The following is a 23,158-nucleotide window of genomic DNA, read 5'->3' as shown; positions in this document are numbered from 1 at the left end:
GCTCGCTTCCTGCCTCAGCTTCCCAAGTGCTGCTTGAGCCACCATACCTCACACATTTTTTAAAAAAATAGTTTCTGTAGACTGAGGTGTGGTGGTTCACATCTATAGGTGATAGCTGGAGGCTCAGGAGTTCTAGGCTAGCCTGGATTATGTGAGACCAAGTCTCAGAAGAGCATCAAAGTAATGGAGGAATAATAATAAAATATTTTCAAAATGAGAAACCACAAACCGAAGAGTAAATTAACACAAAGAATGGAAGTTAAATGTGAGCCACATAGCCAATAGCCTAGAATTTAGAATATAGATAAAGCCTAGCTGGCAGCCTGGTCAGCAACCCTAAGTGTTTTAGGCTGTCTTTTATCTAAAGTCCTCAGTCTCATGGGAAGCACAGGCCGCAGAGTTTGAGAGCTTTCAGAGTTAGAGCTAATAACAGCAGTCACATTTGCATGGAGGCCCAGGCCGATGCTGGAGGATCTGGGCTCTCAAAGCCCAACTCGGGACAATACACTGTCTGCTCCTGGGGTGTAGAGGTCTGCTCAGAACTAACTCATGGTTCTAAAGTGCAATCCTGTCCACCACGAGCGCTGGCTACAAGCCCTCTGTGGGCTCTGTCAACATGGAAAAGTCACATTTGTGGGCAATTATGGAAATTTCCACAATGGGAAACAATTCCAGATGCCATTATGAGAATAAAAAATAAAAATAAAAAAGAAGAAGGTAATCTGCAGCAGAAAAGCCCAAATAAAGTCGACTTCTATGATTATACATATATATGAATATATAGTCATATTCATCCCTTATTATGCAAATAGGTGAAGCACAAATAAAAATGCACATTGGCAAGAGATTAGAATTTTGTTTTAAAAAAAGATTTCTACACTTAAAAAAAAAGCACATCTACAACTGAGTTATAACTGAAAATGGTTTCATATTACCAACTTGTATCACTACCGTGGGCTCCGGCTGGGGCTTAGAAATATTTGTATTTCACTTTAGAAATGTTTCTATCTGCTGTAGCAGAAGCCAGTGTGATGTGATTTGACCTGTGCCTTTGTCCATAAAACAATCCTCGCAGATATGTAAACAGGGATTTGATATTCTTTAAATCAAAGAACTCCAAAAATATGGTTGTTGGAACAAGTGCCTCTTTCTGCGGGATTGTCTAGTTGAATGAAGGCCATTCAAGGTCTCTCGACTGCTGTCTCCATTCTCAACACACAACAGATTTATATTTCAGAAGGTTTTGACTGAGAACAAAATGTTACTGAAATATCTCTGCCATTCCTTTTGTCCTACAGAACATTCCAAGGGCTGAACTCCCAACAAGGGGCATGGGCTTGTCAGCTTCTCTGTGCATTGCTCCAGTCTAGCCTGTCTCTGCTGCAGATGTCCACTATTGACCCTTTCCTGCCAAGACAAAAACAGACACCTTTTGGATACGTTGCAAATTGTCATAAAGAGAAAGGAAACCTATTGCTTTTATGCTGCTACACCTTTAAGCATCCATAGCTTTAAAAATAAACCCTGTTGTTTAATTTAGTGATAGGACACTTTTAAAATACATATATGCTTATGTAGACAACAGAAATCCAGAGAGACAGAGAGAGACAGAGAGAGAGACAGAGAGAGAGAGAGAGAGAGAGAGAGAGAGAGAGAGAGAGAGAGAGACAGAGACAGAGAGAGAGAGAGAGAGAGAGAGAGAGAGAGAGAGAGTTCTTCCAATGGTCCACACACTGGTGTATTTTGAAAGTGCAAGTTATGGGGAAAGACAGGCCAGAACCAGCATGAACAAGTCTGTGCAAGATGAATTTAGCCTCAATTCCAGGTTATGCTGCTGGGCAAATGCCAGCATGGAAAGAATGTATGCATGCATTGTGTCTAGCAAAGGAATGGGTTGTGTGTTGGAACAAACGGTGCCTAAGAGTTAAAAAAAAAAAAAGCGTAAAGCCCTAGGGGAGATAGACAGAGGGCCATAGGCAATGTGACGTTCAACTGGGTCTGGCCATCGGTGACTAAGCCTACCTCAAAATGAGTGGGAGGCCAACTCCAGACAATAGAATGGCTAACATACTGGCTGACAGGGATGCTGTCCAAGAGGAGGTTTCTGAAGCTGGGTGTCATCCATTAGGGTGGCCCAGAATACAAATGGTGACCCATTACGTCTCCTGGGTCATCAATGACACCAAATCCCGAGGATTCCCAACAAAGCTCTGGGCGTGGGAGGTAGGCCGTAAGTGATGTTCACCAGCATTTAGATGTTCTGGAGCCTGGTGGAGAGAAACATTCTTAGCTATTCCATCACCAAGTAGAGGGTTCTACGGAGACAAATCACCTTCACTTCTGTAGGGGACAAAAGAGGATAAAGAAATGGGCGTGGGGAGTGAATCTGATTCTAAGGGTTCTGCACCTAACAGCATAGTAGTCTGCCATGAGATGACTTCTGCAAAGACAGGGAGATCATGTTCCTCTTAGGACACATGCTCTAGGGTTATTGAGATGGACAGCCGCTAACCACAAAACGCTGTCAATACAGAATCATCACAGAAGCAATCTGTGCTCTGAAGCTCCACCTGCCTTTCACAGGCTCTCTCCTGCCCAGTAAGCACCAGGCAGACCCATGGGCAGCTGGACACACTTCTGCTAACTTCTCCTGTAATGACCAAGAGAAAAACAGTAGGAAACTACGGACAGGAAATTGACTTGACTCCATCTTCCCACCCACCCACCCACCGAGGAAGGGAGCTCTCAGATTTCAGGATTCCAGACGCAAGATCAATTTGAATTCCTGGTGTTTCTAACCTTGCTGACAGGACTGCATTAAAGAGAGACAGCTCAACCATAAAAGTATAGTGGCTGTAAAAGGAGACCGTTTCTCCCTTGCCCTCAATCCATCGGGTGGAGACTTGGGCACTCCCAACACATCTAACATCTACATGAACAAAAGAATGTTCCAAGATTGGAGAGAACCTCAGTGGTTTAAAGTGCTTGCTGCTCCTGCAGAAAACCGAAGTTCAGTCCTCAGAACCCACGCTGAGGGGCTCACAGCCCACCTGTAACTCCAGCTCCGGAAAATGCAACATGCTCTTCTGGCTTCCATTGGCACCTGCATGCACATACACATCCAAACACACACACACACACACACACACACACACACACACACACACACACACAGAGAGAGAGAGAGAGAGAGAGACAGACAGACAGACAGACAGAGACAGAGAGAGACAGAGAGAGACAGAGAGAGACAGAGAGAGAGACAGAGAAACAGAGAGACAGAGACAGAGAGAGACAGAGAGACAGAGAGAGACAGAGAGAGGGCCTTTTGTTTTATAAATTCAGAGGCCCATGTACAAGGCCAAGGGGAATCTTGACTATACTGGAGGATGGAGGAGAAAGAGAGACTGTGGGTCAGAAAACCCAGCCTAGAAATCTAACGATCTAGTTACTTATTGCACTAATTATTTTTTTCTTACTGTAATCTAATATCTGATGAGAAACAACTCAACGGGGGAAAAGGGGCTTATTTTGGCTCACAATAAGGGGGGGAAGTGATGGGATGGCACCTGGAAGAGCTCCGGGCTGTGGCAGCAAAAACAGGAGGCTGCATGCTCACATCTAGGTGAGCCAGGAACCAGAGAGGACATGAGGTACTGTGATGGCTTTCTCTTTTGTTCCTTTGGAGTCAGTCAAGGAACCATCCTGTAGGATGGTGGTACCCATATTCCATGTGGGTATTTCCTCCTTGTGTAATACTCTCTGGAGACCCCCAGAATTATCTTCTAGGGGATTCTCGATTCAGACCAGTGACAATGAAGGTGGGTCATTGGACCACTGGAGCTCCAACCAGTGTCAGAACCGCTGGCTTCTGTTGTTGGTGATGATGATGATGATGATGATGATGATGATGATGATGATGATGATGGTGATGCTGATCTTTTGGATAATGTTTATACTTTCCACTCAAGGACTCATCCTGACTGTCCACTGAAGCAATTTATCCATGGTACTTGAATTCATGTGACATATTGTAGTCAAGGTAAGCAGACGCATGACAAACCAGCCACCATAAATAGTGTGCATAGCTGTGGTTTTTAAGGCTGGAGTCACTAAAGCAGAATGTCTGAGCCGAGTACCATCCAGAGATAAGGGGACCTCTGACTTGTCCTCCAAGAGAAGCAGAGAACATAGGGTTTCCATGCCACTGACATCTTTGAAGACCCTGGACACTTAAAATGGGAAATTTGAACAAAAACAACAACAGCAGTAATGAAATAACTTCCTAAGACTTTATGGAAAAGAGTTACCATTCAATGCATCAGTCAGAAGAAACTTCAAGATCAGTCAGGTCACACGAGACCCTCTGCTCAGAGCACAGCAAATGGCTGTTCGTCCCTCCTTTCCAAAGACTGACAGCCGTCCGTTCTCTCAGGCTCACCTAGGATATGAACTATGACCCCTAGGGTTTGGCCTGGAGGCCATGTTTCGAGCTCACATTCAGAAACATGTGTTCTGTCATGTCAACGTTGCTCCTACCTCCCATTTGCCTACGTTGATATGTAGGGCAACTGAAATAGATCTACGGTGTGCCAGGTCTTTCTTCTTTTATATGTTTATTCAGATTGCTAAAATAGCACTGTTCACCTGGGTGGTACCGAGATGGAAAAATAACAGAACCCGTCTGTTCTGAAAAGAAGAGGACGGGGCAAAGAGCTGCAGAGGTTTAAGGAGAGCACAGCAGCCAAAATAAAACACCACAGTTGGGCCTAGATGCCATTTCCACGTTTCCTTCAGACTCCACATAGAGCAAAGCTTTGGGAAAGGAGGTATTTTTAAGTTAATCCATTTGACAATTTCATGCATATATATAATGCATTTGGGTTATTTTCACCCTCAAAGCATCTCCCCTTCCTCTCCCACTGACCCCCTTTCTTCTTCTCAGCAACCCCCCTCTACTTTCCTGTCTTTTGTTTTATTTGCTGGTGCATGGGCAACTTACCAGTGTCTATGCCACTGCAGAATTTGTCTGCCCTCCCCCAGCAATTAATAAGTGCCTCCTCTCAGAGGAGTGGAGCCTTGTAAACCCCTTCCCAACTCATGAAGGCCCCAAAAAATTTTGGGTTTGATTTTGATTCCGAGACAAGGTCTTCATATGGTAGGTAGGTCTGGCCTTAAACTTAGACTCTTTCTGTACCACCTTTCAGAGTGCTGAACCTGTGAGCACACACCACTACACCTGATGTGACGTCTACGTTAAGACCATCTCTAAGTTAAGACGTCTAAGACTATCTCTGCTTCTGTCGACACAGTAATTTTATATGCTTATCTTATGATCTGTGATGAACATAAGAAGGACAAAACCGAGCTGAATTTCAACCTTCTGTTTTTGAGATCAGGTCTTACTCTTTAGCCTAGGCTGGCCTAGAACTCCAGCAATCCTCCTGCCTCAGCCTCCTGCATGCTAGGATTACAGGCATGAACCCCTGCCCGGCTTCTAAAAACGATTTGCATCAAGCACCAAAGCTACAGCGACAGAAGAAAGCATTCCTTTCCAGGTCCTGACGTGAAAGGCATCTCCCACAAAGCACTGTGTATGTATGTATGTATGCTTCTCTGTGGCCTGGGTTCAGCAACCCAGGAGGCTTCAGACTGTATCTGAGGCCTGAGAAATGGAAAGAGAATTCAGAGCAGCATTCCACCCAGACTTTCTCCTGCCTCAGATGGAACCTCCCAGAGCAGATAGGGCAGCTTCCGTAACATTCCATGTGGGCTTATGTTCTAGGTCCTCGGTTCCTGGTATCAAGGTCTCATTTCCTTCTAACATACAGTCAAGTGTAGGGCTACTCACTCCATCCCCCAGAAACGGACACAGTACCTGCCAAGGGTGTCTTTATCTACCCCAACCATGCATCTCCTAGACAAAGTCATATGCAAGACAGAGGAGGTGGCAGGACCCGGATGGCACTGTCAGGCCGTTCCTCTACCCGCTCAGCCTCATTCCCGATGAGTCTTGTTTGTTATAGTTACAAAGGACTGCCTCCTTGTCCCCAGCTCTGTCACCGTGTCTCACAACTGCACATCACATTTCATCCAAACCTGAGCGACCTGACGCAGAACCGTAGCCGTTCTCTTCCCCTTCCCAGATAATCCCTGGTGTTCATCTGAGCTGGCAAATGGGGTCTTTGGAGCATGTAAGAAAGCCTGGCCATGGGAACGGATGCTGAGATGCCTAAACCTCGCCTGCGTCCACTCATTCCTTCAACACAAAGCCAAAACTCAACAGGAACTCCTTTTCAATACAAAGTCAGTGTTAGGCATCCTGCGAAAAGTCCATCTGCCTGGGCTGACTATGCAGTACTGATAAGATTCAAAACTGAGCGGACACAGCATTCTATTGACGAGAGCGTTTATTCCAGAAGATTCCCCCATTGATCCCCTTTTTTAATCCATCTTTTTCTCTTCAGCGCAGCCTCCAGGCACATTCTTATTATTTTTGTCACCCACTGTCATGATACTCAAGGCTACTTTCACAGATACCATCATCTCCACTGTGGCCCCATCACAGCCAAAGTGGATCCAGATCACAACCCTGTTTCCTTGGTCCATGTAAAGAGAAGAACTCACATCCAATCTGCAACATAAAAGATTCAAGTCATAGGAGGAAGTGCCTGCCTTGCTAATATACTACAGGTTTACATAAGCCAAATGTTGAGCATGGAGAGGCAGGGAAGGTCCTCCTGTCTCTGAGCTGGAAGAAAGATTTTTTTTTTAAATGCCACATAGGGATTGGATGTGGTGGCTCGCACTTGTAATCTCAGTGTCTGTGAAGCTGAGGCAGGAGGATTGCTGTATGTTCAAAACCAGCCTGGTCTACAAAGTGAGTTCAAGGCTAGGCAGAGCCACAGAGCTATACAAACCAGTATGGTACAAGGAGAAGAAAAAGAGGGCCGTGAGAGTTCAAGCAGTCTTCGGTTAGCCCAGCCCACTCAGGAAAGGACAGGAAGCTCAAAATTTAAGAACAGGGAGAAATTAGGAAGGCAGGAGAAAAGGGGTGCTGGTCCTAAAGAAGAGGAGCACGTTAAGTTTAAAAATCTTGAACATAAGTTAATACTCAGAGAATCACTAATTGACTGAGACGGGGCTCCCTGAGTGGCCCAGCTGGAGGCATAAGGGGGATGCCAAGGCAGAGATCCAGGTCACAGATGCTGAACTTCATTCTGAAAGGACCTGGACCAGGAGGTGGGGAGGGCCTTAGCACAAACAAAGATGTAAATGTTCAGAAGAGGAAAAGGCACTGGACTAGAAGAAGAGTGTGTGCAGTCAGTCAGACATGTTGGCACACACATGCCTGAAGTCCTACCGCTGGGGACATTGGGAGAGGAGAATCACAGAAAGCTAAAGGTCAACAACCAGGAACACACAGAGCGGTCCTGTTTCAGGAAACGCCCAACCACTTCACTGGGGAGAAAAGCATAGTTTGTAGCATGTTGCATTATTCCCGTATATACATCTGATCCTCTGTATTCACAGTTACGTCCAAGATTGAGCCAAGCTCCAGGATTTATCTCAAACAACAGAAAGAAACGTGTCTAATGTCTGTGTAGACAGCTTATTCAGTAGACATGTTACATGCCACGCCATGGCAGCCTGGCTGAGCCATAGCCAAAATTCAGATCCTGAGACTTACTTTCCCCTTGAACTTGATACCCAGGAGACTGATGCCAACCTTTCCTGCCAGAGAGCCGTCTACAAGGGAGAACTATACCAGGTACGGAGGGGGAGAGTTCGTGTCTTCATGTTCCAGTATAGATGAAAATCAACCTAAGATGTCTGTGAGGAGCTGGACCTAAGCATGCAAGTCAAGTCTCCAATCAACCAGCATCTTGGACAACTGTTATACTTTGACATTCCTGCTTCATCCCTTGAGGCCCGAGTAAGGGAGGAGGCTGGACATACTTCCACCCACATTCCCAAGACAGGAAACACACAGGTCAACCAGAGAGATCAGCAGGGAGACCCAGTGCAGAGAAGAAATGTGACAGCCAGGATGGTGGCCTAGAGTAAGAGTCGAGAGGGAGGGGCAGGTGGGAGGAGAAACAAAACAGGGAGCTTTGGGCATATACAGCACTGGGCCTTTAATAACAGACCATTCCCAAGAGAAACTGTAAGGAGAGGGAGGGAGGGAAGGAGGGAGAGAGGGAAGGAGGAGGGAGGGAGACAGGGAGAGAGAGAGAGAGAGAGAGACAGAGACAGAGACAGAGACAGAGACAGAGACAGAGACAGAGACAGAGACAGAGACAGAGAGGCTGGCTGGCCTATACAGCCCAGGTGCCCCTCCTATCTTGTCTTCCTTCCAAGCAGATCCACAATAGAAACCAACGAAATGAACAACCCATCATATCTAAAACTTTGAAATTCCATGCAGCAAAAAAGTATTGTCAGGGGCTGCAGGGATGGCTCAGTGGTTAGGACTGTGCACTGCTCTATCAAAGTACACAAGTTTGGTCCCCGGAACCCAAGTCAGGTGACAGAACCCCCTGTAACTCCAGCTCCAGGCGCTGCTAAGCTCTCTTCAGGGAGTTACCTGTACTCACACTCAATCGTACATGTATAAGCATAACTAAATTTTTAAATAAATATGAAAAAGCACTGCCCCTGAAATGTAAACTAGGGTTTTGCAATAGATACAGGAGGTATGACTTTCCACAAAAGAATCATATGTAGAACACAGGAAGGGCTTGTCTTCACAGATTAGCACACATAGAGCCTCTCTGCTAACTGTGAGAAGGACAATTAGTAAGTAAACACAGGTATGTGCTCTCTGGAGTGAGATCAAAGCAATGCAAATCTGCAGACCCAGGGGCCAGGCAAGCTCACTGAAGAAATAAGATGGGTGCATCCTGCACCCGGAATCAGGCTGGAGCAAGACACATTTCCCCACCATTAGCAGCAACATAAATCAGAGAAGCCTTTTCGGAAGGACATACCTGCTTCTCACTCATGATTAGCCTCCTGATCTCCTGCATAAAAACTGCTTCTGAGGGCAGAACTACTAGCTTTGTTCTAAGAAACAACAGAAACAGGCCAAGCACCCCCATGAAAAGCCAAACAGGAGGAAAAGAGGGACGAGGAGAAGGAGGACGAGGAGGAGGCAAGGAGGAAGAAGGCGGAGAAGACACATCTTAATTTGTCAAAGTCTAGAAGAGAGGGAATCGTGGGCGAGTGCAATGGCTCAGCAGGTAAGGGTGCTTTCTGGCAAGCCTTATGATCTAAACTTGATCCCTAGCATCCACATGGCAAAAGGAGAGAGCCTTCTCCTCTGAGTTGTCCTCAGACCTAACACACACACACACACTCACACACACACACACACACACTCACACACATACCACACACACACACTCACACAGTCACACCACACACACACACTCACACAGTCACACCACACACACACACACTCACACACTCACACACACACACTCACACACTCACACACACACACACTCACACAGTCACACCACACACACACACACTCACACACCACACACACACAGACACATACACAGGCTCACACACACACACAGACACATACACAGGCTCACACACCACACACACATACACTCACACACCACACACACACATATACGCATACACATACACCCACACACCACACATACACTCACAACACACACATACACACACACACACACACATACACACCACACACACCTACACTCACACATCATACCCTAAACAAACAAACAAGGTAAATATGGCTTAAGGACTTGAATGGGGGATCCACTAAAGAGCCAGGATGGCACCCCATCCAGCCAAAGGCTGTTTCCACCCCTCAGTGGGTGGCAGTTACTCTTCTGCAGAGGACCCTCCTGCTGATGCTATCACCTCCATACAAGGGAAGTGAATCTGGTCCTCCCATGTTTCAAAGATCCAATTAGGATTCACACCTCATCCTCTTATCCCCAAAACCCACTATTGCCTTTGTTCTACCCTCGCCTCTCAAATGCTGTATCTTTACCTTCCTTTATGCACTTGTTTTTATAGTTGTGAGACTCCGCCCTATTAGGTGATGTGGCCAGGACATGTGTACTGAGAGTGGTTGGTTTTTATGTCAACTTGACACAAGCCGAAGTCATTTAGGAAGAGGGATCTTCAATTGAGAAAATGTTGCCGGCAGATTGGCCTGTGGGCAAACCTATGGTACATTTCCTTGGCCTGTGGTTGATGAGGGAGGGACCATGCTCACTGCGAGGAGTAGCACTCCTGAGCTAGTGGTCTTGGGTGCTAAAAAGGGAAATTAAAAACAGTGAGTAAGCCATGGGGAACAGGCCAGTAAGCGCCAATCCTCCATGGTCTCTATTTCAGTTCCTGCCTCCAGGTTCCTGTCCTTGACTTCCTACCCTCACTCCCCTTAGTAATAGAGTGTGTGACCTGAGAGCTCTGAGTGAAGCAAACCCTTTCCTCCTCAAGCCTTTTATCATAGCAATAGAAACCCGAAGTCAGACAGCAGGCCTAGCATGCCAACAATCCCATGAGACGGGCGTTTTCTTCCCCGTTCAACAGATGAGGAAGCTGAGGGTCACAGATTTAAGAGATGAAGGCAAGGCCACCACAACCTCGGAGCTCCAGTCAGAATCCAAACACCCAGCTTCCACTCACAGGGAGGTAGGCATTCAGAAATCTCCCAAATGTCACCGCTTCCATTTGCACTCACCTGCCTAAAGAAACTATTAGTAATGGTGATACATCTTGAAGACTCAGCACGAGCTGCTCACAAATGGGCTAAATGGGCGAGGGTGTATTGCACATGCTAACTGGAAGAGTCAAGGCAGAAGAGCAAACGAATTACCTGGAGATTCCCGTCTGTATCTGGAGGTTTAAAAAAAAAAAAAGTCTACTCACATGTAGAAAGTGGGTATAACCCGATCTGAGCTCCGGTGTGCCTCTTGCAAGAAATATTGCCACAATTAGCTGGAAGATTCCCCTTCGAATTAGAACACAGCCCACCTCTACAGAGGGCTCTTGTTTGGGGGCATGGTAGCAAGAACAGTTTTAAAAAAAAAAAAGCACAGGAAGCTATTGCAATATGAAACTAATATAGATGTGGTGATAAATGATTGTCGGTACCACTTATGACTTACTCTCTAAATAATGACATAATAATAGCTAAAATATAAACTCTAATTAAATACCAAACCTAACAAAGTCAAACAGCAGCAAATGATGTTTGACAGAAGCAAAGGTCTTAGGGGAGGTGAAGGGAGGAATTATAATAAAATCACAGAACTTGGCTGGGGAGGGAGATGGCTCCAGCAGTAAAGTGCCTGCCTGATGCATAAGCTTGAGGACCTGAGTTTGGATCTTCATCACCCATACTGAGAAACAACCAACCCAACGAAACTGCACATTGTGGTGTAACGCTAGAGCCAAGTAGGGGAGGGGAGCATTAACACAGGAGGATCCTCAAAGTTTCTTGGCTAGCCAGTCTAGCTAATAGGTGAGAGACTCTGTCTCCCACATTAAGATGAAAAGCAATACAAGAAAGACACTCAATGTTGACCTCTGGTCTCCACACATTCAAAATCATGGAACTCTACAAAGTCAACAAGAGAAAAAGCCCATGATATAATTCCTTTCAATTTCTCATAGATGGGTAAACTGAGGCCCAGCAAGGTTTTAAAGGTAAGCATTCCCTCTGATCTAGCAATAACGCACGACAGAGACTGGGTCTCCAGGCTGGCAGTCAAACAGCTTTCTCCTAAGCCCCACTCGTTCTGCAGTGTGTTGGAAAGCTAGTCCACTCCAAGTCGTATTTTTTTAAAACAGCATTAAACATTCTATAAATATTAAATTCCTTTTTAATAATTTTCTAACGCACAGGGGCATATTTGCAGAAAGGAGGCCTGGTTTTGATTCCTTTTGGAAAACAGAGCACTGCTCGGGAGTTTAACCTAGTATTGAGTGAAATATTAACAGGCCATATAATGGTTTCAGTGTTTCTTCAGGAAAGCCAAACAGAATTCGCAGAGCATATCCCCCGGGCCTTTGGAGGTGGTGTTTCTGGAGCGCACCGTCAAATGCACGGTCTACTCCACAAGCCCATCACTGTTAAGTAACTCATCAGCAAATAAAGAGAAATTACCGAAGGGGATTTGCCAAGCAATTAGTCCTCTGAAGCAGATGACATACAACTGTTCTGGGGAGGAGCTTCCCAGCCAGTCATATGTCAGACTCGGAGCCTAGTAATCTGTAAATAAAAATGCACAGTGCATGATTACAGCTGTGACAGAGGCTGGAGCTGCCAGCCAAGCTCATCAACAGTCAATCTCAAGGCCTGTCTTACTCTTTGACTGTTTATAAAGGGAGAGGCACTGCCACGGGAGGTAAAAGAAATTCATGGTAAATTTCACCCAACACCCAAAAGACGATCAGGCTGCCTACACAACACTTGGCCACTAACTAGCTAAGATTGGCCAGCTGATCCAGGAAAGGAGAGCGCAGGTGAGGCCTGGAAAGACAATGATGGACCATGAGCCCTGAACTCTCCCGTGTGGCCACCTGACTACAGCTGAAAGCCTCTGGGTACACGTTTTGTTCTTAGAGGGTGCCCCGGGTGACACCCCACCACCTATCACACTGGAGAGATAAATTGCCCGTATCTGCCAAGTGGTGCAAACTGAGCAATGACCCAGTGTAGCTCTCTGAGGAGTCAAAAGTTCAGCAGCTCCCTGGGACTCAGTGTTGAACAACATCTGGAGCCAACTTAAGCCAATCCCCCAAAGCAGATAAGCAGAGTGCCACTGTCATCACTTTCTTCAATTAATAATTATCGAAAGTGCGTAGGAATCTCAGGGCCACGTGGGGAAGGAAAGGAAGAAACGTTACAAAGGCAGCCTGATCAGGAGCTCACGGCGTCTCTGATCAGAGGGGTCAGGCATGGAAATGGGGCGCTTGTAGCCTCAGAACCGTGCCCTGATCTCGGTTTCTGAGCATGCGCTGTGTCTGAATTACGGCCCGCTTTTCATTGCTGGCAGTCTTTGCCTCTGTGTCTCATGGTAAGCATCTTAATATAGACAGGGCTCAGGCCTTGAGCATAATTCAGGGCCACAGTGATGAGGCTAAGCTGGGGTCATTTAACTCCCGGCAAAAATGGTCAAGTTACCTACATCCACGGCCCAGATACAACCGCAGCGTCTACCAGATATGAATGCAATGAAGGTGAAATGACTTCGTGTTCAAAAAGGCAACGGTAAACTACTTATCACTGTTTTCTCTTGAGGGTCTCATCTTGCATACTGGATGCTCACTGAAGGTTTCCAGGCAGGCTGAGGAGACAGCCTCATTAGTAAAGCACTGAGCTTGACTCCCCAGAACCTGTGTGAAAAGGCCAGGCGAGGCGGCACACCCTTGCCACCCCAACACTGAGGAGTGGCAAGAGAAGGATCCTGGGGCTCGCTGACCAGCCAGCTTCGCTGATGAGTGAGAGGTCCTGTCTCAATGAACAAGATGGATAGCACCGGAGGAAGGACGTCTGGGGTCGACAAACATGCAGGTGCACCTGAACACACACATAGACATGCCCAGAACTTCTTGTTTTTAATACTGTTGTTTTTGTATTTAATATTTTCATTCTTAGCCACTTGAGGGCAACACAAAGGGCTCATGTAAACAACTCAAACAAGAACAACAACAGCAACAAAATAAAAACATTAAAATAAATAAATAAATAAATAAAAAATAAAAACGTTGACCAATCCTCAGGGTTGCCCTAATTCTATGTAAATAGACTGCTCACTCACACAAAGATAACTCCTACCTGCCCCCTGCTCTTAGGCTAACTCCTGCTCTCCCAGCCCCCTGGCTCCCCCCCTCCCCGCTAGGAACCAAAGCTTAACGATAATATTTATTTATTTCAACATGATCTAAAGTAGCCCAAGCTTGCAAAAACTTACTGTGTAGCTGAGGCTGGCCTTGAACTCCTGACCTGCCTGCTTCCAGCTCCTAAGTGCTAGGATTATAGGAATACACAATCATGCTCAGCTGAAATCTATATTTCTTTATCTTCTATAGGGTATTCGATGAGAGAAGCCAATTCGTCAAAGAGCTGGCTGCGTCTGTCATCATAGGATTTTCATACATAAAGATTCATGCCTGTCTATTTCTTTATGGCTTTTTTTCCCCCTCCACATTTAAAAGACCCTACAGAAAACCTCTGGGAAATCCTCAGAAGTTATGAAGCACACCCACACTAATATGATTTACAAAAGTACAGTAACTGAATCGCCACAAATGAACAATGGCTAACTTGTTAAGTGGCTGACACAATGAGATTCACGCCTGTCACATGAGAAGAATCAATCAACAGTAGAAAAGATCAAAGCAATGCTGGAATTGTTGCTAATAGGTACAGGGGCACCATCGAAAGTCTTCAAAAAAAAAAAAAAACTACGAAGAGGAAAGTAAAAGCAGCGTTTGTGAAAAGAGACACCACATGGGCTGTGTCAGAAGCAGCATTCGTTTTCATACACACGCATATTAGAGCTAGCTAAAATTAGCTCCAGTTCCTATTTTATAAAGGAATTAACTGTTTCAACAAGATTTCATGGTGTTGAGTTGAACACAGAATTCCTAGGCTTCCAAAGCTCTAACAGAAGAAACCCTCTCCCTCCCCCCCCCACCCTCCCCCCACAGCGGGATTCATACCCAGTCAACCCAATCCCTCCTGCCACCCCAGCTTGTGAGGAACCCGCAAACAAAGGCTGTGCCATGCCACCATTTAAGCTCCCCCTCCTCACACTGCCTCTTACCTTCTCCCTTTGCATTCAACACCAGCTCCAGCGTCCTTAGGTTCAGTCATGCCCTTTGTGTGACCACCCTTTTGCCAGGCGCGAGACCCCAAGGGGCAAGTTCACAAACCTTGTTTGTGTCAGCGACGACGCTTGCAAACTGCTCTTTGGATCCACTTCTCAGCTATTCCCATTCCTTCCTCACCAGCCTCCCTGACTTTTGAAACTCACAAGCACTCCCACCTTCAGCCACAGTTGCCCAGCCCACATGCTGGATACAAGCAAGGATTTGCTTGTTGTCCTGGCCACTTGCAAGACTTTCCTCTGCCCCTTCTCCATCTCTTCCCACAGAAGTGCAATCCAGCCTTCAGAGACCAAATCACATGATCCTCCTCCTCCTCATAGTCTTTCCTGAACTCCCACCACCTTCTCGAATTCCTTCCGGGTCAGAATGAACCCCCAAGTAAGTACAACCCAACCCTTTCAGTTTTTGTTAGCTGTTTCAGCGCATTCCTTCTCTCTCTCTCTTGCCGGTCACGAAGAATAGATAATCTCCGGTAGCTCTTACTCACTGTCATGTCCACAGCACCATGAAGTAGTTAAAAAGAAAAAAAAAAAAACACCACCCAACGAATATGTGAATGAATCACTTCTTTACATAGATAGTAGCTGTGAATAAGTTAGGTCATAACTTGCTTAGCTGTATCATATTTATAAAATAACAAGAGCCAGAAATAATAATCCAGACTCTCACTTAAAAGAGTGGCTTGAATATATCCGAGTACAGCATGATACTCTCTCCCTGCCCACATACAGCCATCCACTGTGAGGACCATAATGAGGCCATTATTATGCAAAAGTGCTGAGATAATGCATATACGTTTCTTTTCAATGCAGTCACAGAAAATACCAACGGCCTAATGTTCGAGGTGACACTGCACTGTTTTGTCAGTAAGACCCTGAGTACCCACATGACGCTTAGACTGGTTGATGACGCTAGAAACCCCTGCATCTCAATAAGCGGGGCCGCGCTGCCCAAGGTGAGACTCCTGGCTGCTTGTCTTGTCCGGAAGAAAAGTCTTGAGATACTTCACCATACAGAATGGGTCTCTTCAAATACCACAGGTTTTCAAAAGAAAAGGACACCTCACCCCATATGCCCCTGAACCATACATATCTCCTAAGACTTTGATGTGAGGCTCTTCGGCCTGGCAAAAGACAGGTATTAATGGGGTTCCCCCGAAAGAGGTAAAGCAACAGTAAGAGACCCCACCCTGCCCGTTAGCAGACACTGGCAGATCTTAAGATGCTTCCTCTTGCAGTCACTAAGTGCCATTCTATTCCCCATTTAGAGCCATGGTTCTCAGCCTTCCTGATGCTGTATCCCATGTATATGCCGTTCTTCATGTTGTGATGAGCCCCAGGCCATAAATCCCATTGCTACTTCAGAACGGCAATTTGACTACTGTTGTGAATCATAACATAAATGCCTGTGCCTTCTGATGGCCTTAGGCGACCCCTGGGAAAAGATCATTCAACCCCTAAAGATGGGAGGCGTGACCCACAGGTTTAGAGATACTGATTTAGAGGGAGTCTTTCAAATCCACAGTCAATAAAATATAAGGAATTCATTTGCATAATTCAAAAGAATACAGTGCTTGTGGTGAGGTTAACTCCCTGCTGCCTCTGCTTTGCCCCACAGAGTTCTCTTAAGAGTTTTCCTTCCTTCCTTCCTTTCTGTCCTGGGACTCGAACCCAGGGCTTCACACAGTCTAGGTAAGTGCTCTTCCACTGACCTATATTCCCAAATGTCTAACTCTTTCTAAGGCTTAAACATAACTGTTAGGCCCTTTAAAAAAAAATTATTCCAACTGCAAGTGACTCCATTTATGCACGCGATTCATCAGTTTATCTTACTATAACACACAAAAAAATATGCATCTTATCACAGTGAGAGTTAACGTAAGTTCAGAATTTAAAATTCAGAAAAATAAATAGAACACTTATTGGCTTTGCAGAGCCACAAATGCCTACAGGGTTGGTCCAAAGACCAAGGTCTAGGTATATTTACTTGTTCCTAGTCATGTATGGTCCAGGAGCAGCCATGGAAAATGAGACCATTACAATCAACCTGTCTAGAGATAAGCTATGCATTAACACTGATAGCTTACGTGAGCGGGCCATAAGCCATATGCCAGGCACATTCAAGCCACATACATGCATTTTTTTTTATTCCATCCTCACAGTAACCCTCTGTTGTCCCCACTGTACGGGAGGAGACTGAGGCACAAACAGCATACAGGCATGTCCACAATCACAGCAGCATCTTGAGATTTGAGGTCCAGGCATTCTGGTGCCCATGGCAGAGCTTTGGGCTGTTATCTGAAAGGGCGTGGAGTTTGTGCTCGACTTAAAAGACACTGGCTTATGAATCTTATTTCTGTTTAGCTTTTTGAGACAGGGTCTCAGGCCACAACCCAAGCTATTGTGGAACTCACACTACATAGCTCAAGTTAGCCTCAAACTGTGCAATCCTTCTTCTTCCTCATCTCTCCCTATCAAGTGCTGTGATGTGATTACAGGTGTGAACAGTCATGCTCCGCTCCACTGGGTTTTGTTTTTTTTTTTTAATGAACACTTTTGGTAACGCCAGTATCTACCTCTTATTGAGTGGATTTTGAAATCCTCGATTTGGGGTATATGATTTGGTAAGAGTGCCTTCTGCTTCATACCAAGAAAGGAAAGTTCCAGAAACACGTCCTTCATTCCAGGAGACCAGTAGGGGAACATTCTGATTCAGGAGGTCTAGGGTGGAGCCCCAGATTCTGTTTCGAAGTCTCTGAGTCTGTGGCCCAGCCTTTGGGACTTCCGGTGTTGCCTGGCTCCATCGCTCCAAGCAGAATGTTCACAACGCGCCTTGGTTGTGTACACCAGTACCGCTAAGTCCTTCTAGCCCCCACGTCCTAGCGCAATCCCGTTCTCTCCAGATTTCACAGAAGGGCAGTGGCCTGCTGTCTGCTCTCTAACGGAGTACTCTGAGTCAGCAGTCCCTGCTACATGCTGTTTCAAGATTCTCTCCCAGTCAGAAAAAAATTTACTGTATGTGAGGAAATCAGGAAGTTGTAAAATCCAAACAGACACAAAGAAACTCAAGAGTCAACAACTCCTGGTTGCCACTGACCCCAACAAACAGTTCTCTGTTTCTCTGCAAACATATCATACTGCAGTAAGAACCTCATACGTGAGAACCGAGACTCGAGGGAGCTGACAGCTTAGTGTTCTTAACTGACTTATGGAAAAGTGACAAGTAAAATGATCAGGCACAAGCCCCAGGCAGCAACCGTCGATCATCACAAATTCAATGCAGATTTCATGAACCAAATAGACCACAGCTACAGATGCTTTTATCCAAGTTTAACACACACACACACACACACACACACACACACCACACAACACCACACACACACACACACACACACACACACACACACACACACACACTGGGCAATTTCCCATACACTATAGTTGTGAAGAAAATTATATTTCACAGTTAACAGAGCTCATACTGGTGAGCAACCATCTCAAGTCAGACTTTATCCTCAGATGGAAAAAAGAAAACATCATAAAGCTCTCACCTGACATGTGACACACTTCCCTGCAGAGGGAGTAGAAGAGGAGGCTGTTGGACAGGGATGACAGACAGTTCTGCAGCTTGGAGGGGCTTCCCTGGGTGACTTGTTGTAGTATGCAGGATGCTTCTATAGTGATCCAGGAAGTGCAGAAGAAATCCGAGATGAAAGACCAAAACAAAACAAAACAAACAAAAAAAAACAGAAAAACAAAAAAGAATAAACTGCTTTAAAAAGAGGTCTACCTTAAGATATAGGCACTGAAATACAAGTCTTAAGCACATCAAATTTTGAATTTTGTTATAGAAGAGTTAGACAGATTGCAATCAGCTCAGGACAGGTCTGGTTTTATTCCACGGGGCTCAGGGGAGCCAACACATGAAATCTAGGCCATCCCTTCAGTCAAATGAAAACCTTGATCTCCGTGTTTGAGACAGACACTGTCATTTTCCTCAAGCATCTAATAAGTAAACACAAGCTGGTTACCACAGATAGCATCAGGTAGAATTGGGCACGGCCTGAATAGCAATCGGGCCAAAAGCCTAATTTTAATTTAGCATATATTATCTATCCACATGTACCTTGAAAGAAAATCATGACAGAACATAGCTGTTAGCATACTAGTCCAAGGGTGAATGGGAAAATCCAACGTAGAAAAAAAAAAAAAAGGTTGCACTTTGAGAAAAGGTTTCCTGTAGCCCAGGCTGATCTCAAACTTGCTATGTAGCCAAGGATGACCTTGAACTTTAGATCTTCCTGCTTCCAACTCCCAAGTGCTGGGGACACAGGCATGTGCCATCATGCCCAGTTTATGCGACGCAGGGGCATCAAACTTAACAGATTTGTGCACGGCACACAAGCACTCTTACCAACTGAGGTGCATGCCCAGATCTAATTTTGAAATAACTTAATTATCAAGCAGACATTGCCTTCACTTTCATTTTTGCCCCAATAGTCAATCAACGTTACCCACTATAGGATGAGTGTATGAACAGATAGAGGAAAGAAGAAATGAAGGAAGCTTTATGGCTCTAGGTGCTGGTGAGATAATTTGGGGAATTAAAGATGTACAGAAACAGAGGTAGAGGGCTTGATCTGCTAGCGTACATTTTAGCCTTAGCCATTAAAATGATTTACCTAAGTGCTGCCGATAACTCCATTATCCATATTACACCAAAAGAATCAGCCATGCTGGCGGGATAAAAAAGCAAAAACAAACAAAGAAACAAACAAATGAAACAAAACAAAACCTCTCTCAACAAAGTGAATGCTGAACTGGTTTTTCAGTCAGATCGCTGGAGCTGAGCTGCATGTGTGTGTTTAGGCTGATTTTAAATTTAGTTTGGGTTTCCTAAGCTCACGCCAGGTAACAGTAGGAAGGAGAAGGCCCAGAATTATATTGGGTGTCAGAAAGAAACTATTCTGGAACTATGAATATGATCTCCAACGTGAGTAATCTGTAAACAGGTAAGGAAGCCAATTTTGCTTGGGTACATGGCAACTCATCTCAGTAGTCAGAATTATTTTCAACCATACACACTCACTATTTTTAAGAGCGCAGCCCAGCTGGAAAGGAAAATAACTTCCATTTCTTTCCAGCACTTTGGAAAGTTAATGAATAGTAGCCAAAGTATTCTTCCTTCGAACGAAGCCATTCACCACCAATTTATTTAAGTATCTATTACGTGCCTGGGTCTGCTCTGCGAAAGAAGTAGCTTTTAACAGACTTTGGTTTCCCTGTGTGTAATCTGTGCAGAGAGAAAAGCAAAGTGGACTATAATGTCCTTTAAAAAAGAAAATAAGACACCGTCTTCCCACCAAGAAGGCTGTTGGGTTAAAAACAGTGGCCGAGTTCATCAGAAGTTCACAAAATTCTATTTTATCTTAACACAGCATTTATTTTTAAGGGCAACGGAAGTCTTGATTTTTATCTGGTAACATTTCAAAGGAAGCTTCAAAATTCTTAATAATCACTTTCCCAGAAGCTGCAAGTACCAGGGACTTGGGTCTGCTTGTATATGGATTTGTGTGTACACAGGGCCCTGTTTACACATCGCCCAGCAGATAAGGCCTGATAGAGTCCAAATTACAGTCTCCTCCCATTCTCCTAAGTGCACAGAACAGTTGCATATGATGCAAATGCAGTAAAATATTAATTTACTCTAGCAGTGGCATGCCTACTTCTTTCAAAAAGTGTTTGTCCTGCTACCCTAGGCAGAGTAGTAAAGAGTTATTTACTCTTTGTATCCCATCAAAGGGAAAACATTATGAGAATAAAGACAAGGCCACATGAACCCACTGTAAAAACACTCAAATGATAAGCAAGACAATAAACCAATAAATGATAGAATATCGTATACAATGACACCCGTTAAAATTGAAATCTTTACTATTTCCAAAAGCACATAGCAGAGAAACACGATACTATTAAAGGTGAAAGATTACCAAGCAAAACAGCCCAAATAACTAACACTGTGATGGTATACAACAGCCAAGAGACTGTACAGGAGTCCGGACCAGGGCCAAGGGCACGAAGAGAGAAAGTTTGCTATACACATTGGCAAGAAAATGCCTCTTCTCTTTCTGTAAGAAGCACCCATGTTTACAGGTTGGCAGCTGTGATCGCCACCAAAAATACCTAAGAAATAAGTCTCTCCAAACGTGTCATACTTAATGTGTCACACTTAAAGGGCACTTCAGTGGAAGCAGGACAAGTCAGGGGAACACCTACCTACCCTCCACGCCCCGGGGTCTTATTACACCGTGAGTTTTCTGAGAAGGGATTTTTCAAGTAGAATACCTTTTTTTTGTTTATCTGATGGCAATTACCATTGCGTTTTCATTACCCCACAAATGAGATGCATTAAGAGTCATACACGTCTGCTAACAGCAAATATCCCAAACAAAAGAGAGCATGAGTTGCTTTGTTTGTTATGGTTCTAAGTCTGTTTTAGTTCCTGTGGGATAGTTGTAACAGGATGTATAAACATTTACAGTAAATCATCCTAAAGGGTCCTGGTTGGTAAGAACTATAAAATATGTCGTTACAGTGATAGAGTAAAAAAAAAAAATAGATATAAATAAAATCAGGAAAGAAAAAATTAAAATGCTGTTTCCACAAATAAGGAATCACCATATAGCATTTCTTTTTTTTTTTTTTTGTAATTTTAAGTATTTATTTGAAGAAGAAAAACAAAACAACCTCAATCCAATTACAACTCTTTCAGCCAATATTTTTCAATTATGTAAAGCTAGCATCCTATATGCACATCATCATGTTACTGCTCACAGAAAATTGGAATGAGTAAATTTATTCTACTAAACTAAATTAAATGCAACTAAAATAGTATTACTGCTGACTCAGAAATTCAAATCTTAAAACAACAAACAAAAGAAAGGCTATATGTCAGCCCTTGGCAGAAATTGTGGCCTCTACTACCATTTCCACATTTTTTTTAAACAAACATTTAACAAAATGACAAGGGCCTGATTATGTTTTCAGGTGGGAAATATGACCGACAGGATAGAAATCTGTTCCTTGAAGCAATTAAGTTGCACAAACCTAACTCTCTCAGAAGCCAATCATTCGGACTTGCGTGCTACTCTGAAAACTGAAAGCCTGTATGTCAGACAACCCCAGCCCCCTAAAAGTGACAGACTGTCTCGTGAGAAGGCTTTTTTCATATGCAAGTATTTAAGCTTTTCCAGCATCTTCAGATGACTACAGTTCAAAGAAATTCACATTCGCTCCTACACTCAACTGCTTCCACAGGCTCGGGCGTTAGTAAACACATGTGTTGGCGAACTCCTATTAGGAAGCAGTGCAAACTGCTACAGTCTATTTAGTCAGTAGAAGCGGCAGAGCCAGGCAGGTAGAGAGGCAAAAGCCACTTGACATTTCAGGGTGAGAGAGAAAACAAAAGTCACATTATACAAAAGGAACGTGAATCCTTGAACTCTAATGCCAACAAAACTTGGGAGCTTGGGAGCCATAGGAGTGTTAACTAATGTCTTAGTAATCTCTTCACACTGGCTGTTCCTGGGACTCTGGACAGTGGAAACTTTGACCATCTTCAGCTATTTGATAAGTAATCTGATGGCTCAAGAGCTTTTCTTTAATCTTTCTCTCAAAGGCAACTGAGAGGCCTGAAGGCTCCTAATGCTATTTCTAACAACTTACCACTACTTGCTAAACCCTCTTAAAACGAAGAGGGCGGGGTTGGGGGGGCGGTGAGCACTGCATTTTCTAGTTCTCGGTCAAGTACAGACACTTCTTGTATTTATTTTTTAGCAAGGTTTCATTTGCACACTGAAAAATACATGCACGCATTTAATTGCAAGAAAAGCTGTTCTCTGTCTGTTGCAAAATAGAAACAAGGCCCTTCAAGGCACATGTAAAACTTAAAACTTCCGTCTTCTATTTGAGATCCCGACTTCACCATGAATTTACCTCTCAGAAATAATAGCTCATTTTTAACCACAGTATGCTTCACTGGACCAGGCCACTATAATGTACCTACCACACAAACTTCTAAACCCCCCATGTGAGGAGAATTGAGCAACTTTCTCAACTCGGCCCTGGAAAGGTGGGAGATTTGTGTTGGGGGGTGGGGGGCAGGGTTGGCGGGGTGGTCTCTGTGTCTTTCTCTCTTCTCTTTTAACCAATTTAGCTACTTGGCTTTAAAACTATAAGCCAGCTGGCAGAGTCACAACTAAATCATG

At 44.5% G+C, this 23,158-nt stretch overlaps 1 protein-coding gene across 19 annotated transcripts in view; it reads right to left on the bottom strand.

Moving 5' to 3' along the window:
• Positions 1–23,158, bottom strand: part of ATXN1 (ataxin 1) — a 422,279-nt gene that overhangs the window by 394,534 nt on the left and 4,587 nt on the right. For 15 of the 19 annotated variants that reach the window (XM_084796969.1, XM_084796964.1, XM_084796957.1 and 12 more), the window contains exon 2: positions 18,443–18,565. The exons of 2 other annotated variants lie outside the window; for them this stretch is intronic. The gene's annotated coding sequence lies outside the window, so the exon portion shown is untranslated. Of the gene's footprint in view, positions 1–2,022; positions 2,268–18,442; positions 18,566–23,158 lie in introns of all 19 variants that reach the window. 2 more of the 19 variants (XM_084796962.1, XM_084796956.1) reach the window with 1 other exon arrangement.

The sequence above is a fragment of the Acomys minous genome (genome assembly GCF_964271855.1).
Source record: "Acomys minous genome assembly, chromosome: 9".
Lineage (NCBI taxonomy): Eukaryota > Metazoa > Chordata > Mammalia > Rodentia > Muridae > Acomys > Acomys minous.
The sequence above is the reverse complement of the archived record's forward strand: the minus strand, read 5'-3'. Positions and strand labels throughout refer to the sequence as shown.